The 2354-nt window shown below is 45.3% G+C and overlaps 1 pseudogene; it reads right to left on the bottom strand.

Moving 5' to 3' along the window:
- Positions 1-259: 259 nt before the first annotated feature.
- On the bottom strand, positions 260-1086 carry LOC113605856 (40S ribosomal protein SA pseudogene; annotated as a pseudogene).
- Between the last annotated feature and the right edge of the window lie 1268 nt (positions 1087-2354).

Raw genomic sequence — 2354 nt, 5'->3', positions numbered from 1 at the left:
TTCCCATCTTGCTCCTCTCACCCTCATATAAAGGTACTTTTAGAGTCTCCTCCATCAGGCTAGAGTCTCAGACATCCTCAGACTCACTTGAATTTTGGGTTTAACACAGCTTAGGATCAACGTAGGGTCTTTACTACAACTTCCAGTGAAGTTGGGCTTCAATCGATAGATTAGAAGAAATCAGAAATTTCTTTTTGGAAACTTTATTTTTTGTCAACCTTATTTTCATTTCCTGTTTAAGAGTCTGTGGAAGAACAGCTTAAGACCATTCAGTGGTTGTTCCTACCTACCCAGTGGCCTGAGCAGTAAGAACGGCAGACCAGTCTTCAGTGGCTGGCGTCAGCAGGGAACTGCTGGATAGGCACCGGGGGCACATGCACACCTTCAGACCAGTGTGCAACCTTAGGTTGTGTAGCAGTAAATTAGGGAGCTGAGGCAGTCCATTGACCCTGAAATTCCTCCTTGGTCACAGCCTTTTAATCAGTGGCTTACTATTCTATTGCAATCTCTTCAGGATCTCTGTAGAAGTAGAGATCAGGCATGACCTCCCACGAGTGTTCACGGGAGGTGACGCCACGCATGTATAGAACTTCCCTGGCTGCAACCCACCACCCCTCCCTGTTGTTGTACTGGGTGGCAACGTTTGCACAGCATGGAGGAGAGTCCATGTTACACAGAGCAACTGTAGGCGGGTCAACGTAAGTGCCTGCGTGAGAGGCTGGTGGGCAGCCCTGGGATCAGTAACCACCGGAAATCTTGGCTCCCGGAAGCCTGCTGGGATCTGGTTGGTGAAGGTTCCAGGAGTGAAGCAGCCAGCAATAGGAGTAGTAGCAGTGGCAGCAGCAAACTTCAGCACAGTCTGCGGGCTGGTATTCCTGGAGGATATGACACTGACGTTAGCCGGTTTCAATGGGCAACAGCGGCACGAGCTGTCAGCAGAAGCTTCTCCCAGGGTCTCTTCAGATTTGTAATATAGATGCTCTCATTTTTTCCTTTTGCAGATGTACTGTTCCCTTTGGAAGTCAAGGTTGGTGCCACCTAAGTGAATTCCTCCTTTATTTGCAGGACATCAAGGGCTCCCGACATTGTGAAAATTTCCCTTTAAGTTACAACAGGAACCCAGAACAACACCATATGGACCTCTCTCTGGATAGCTTGGAAAGGCCAGAAAATTTAATTGAAACTGAGTGAAGACATTTCTATGAGAGGCTAAGTTGCTGTGGTCCACAATTGTAGTCTTTGGGACTCTACTTTGATTCAAGAAGTGAAAAATATTCAGAGGTGGAAGGATAAGAATGTATCCTTTATACCAAAGACTTTAGATACCACTTCTCTCAGCTGAACTATTGAGTTATTGCAACTCCTCACTCCTGAGATGTTGTGTTTAGTTTTCTACCTAAACTGTTCACACTGGTGGAGAAAATCACGCAACTCATGGATCTTCAGTTGGACCTTTAGTTCTGCCTGGCAATTCTGGGCTGCCCTAGTTATTTTTCTCTTTGCCATTGTCTATAATGACTTCTCAAACCACCTATTCTGTGGCATCCTTCTTCACTTGCAATAAATGATCTTGTTTTCTCCTTGCTCTGGATTTTTCCCTCCTGCCTCTGTGGCAGCCATCCTCCATCAGTCAGCCTCACTGACCCCTGTATCTTCAGTTTCTCTCTTTACAGGCTCATCCTCATTATCTAAACTTGCTCACAGAGTTCCTTTAGTAAAAGACAAAGAACAAAAAAATGAAACTGTTGCTCAGTCTTAGGTTTCCCCGCAGCTGCCTGTCTATCTCCACCTTTCCCTTCCAAATCAAGCATTTGTAAATGTTGTGTCTATTTCTCTCCCCACTTCCTCACCTCTCTGCCATTTCTCTGCCCACCAAAGTCTGGGGTATGCCTCTTGCCTTTCCATAGCAACTGCTCCTTCTAGACAAATCCAATGGCAAGTTTTGGGTCCTCACCTCCATCCAGTGGCGTGTTTGACACTACTGACCCTCGGCTGTCCTCTCACCTGTCTGGGAACTCCTTAATTTTCTCAGATGCGTCTCTCTGTTTGCCCAGTGTTTATACATCTACATTCTTTGAGGTTCTGCCTGGGACCTTTTCTCTCACTCTTTATGCTCTTTCTGGGTGAAGAATCTAATCCTGCGCCATCAATTACTGTCTTAAAAAAAATCTAATAGTGTAATTGGAATCATTCTTATCTTTCCAGCTCCTCAAATTACATATCCAGGCTCCAAGTCCTTTAGAATCCTCACATCAGATCTTTGAGATCATTGCCATTGCCCCAAACCTACTTCAGATTCTTGTCATCTTTCACTGAACTTTTTTTTTTTTCGCAGTACACAGGCCTCACTGTTG

The sequence above is a fragment of the Aethalodelphis obliquidens genome, unplaced genomic scaffold (genome assembly GCF_003676395.1).
Source record: "Aethalodelphis obliquidens isolate GAN/ISIS:26980383/991018 unplaced genomic scaffold, ASM367639v1 scaffold3, whole genome shotgun sequence".
Lineage (NCBI taxonomy): Eukaryota > Metazoa > Chordata > Mammalia > Artiodactyla > Delphinidae > Aethalodelphis > Aethalodelphis obliquidens.
This window is presented reverse-complemented; position numbering and strand designations above follow the sequence as displayed.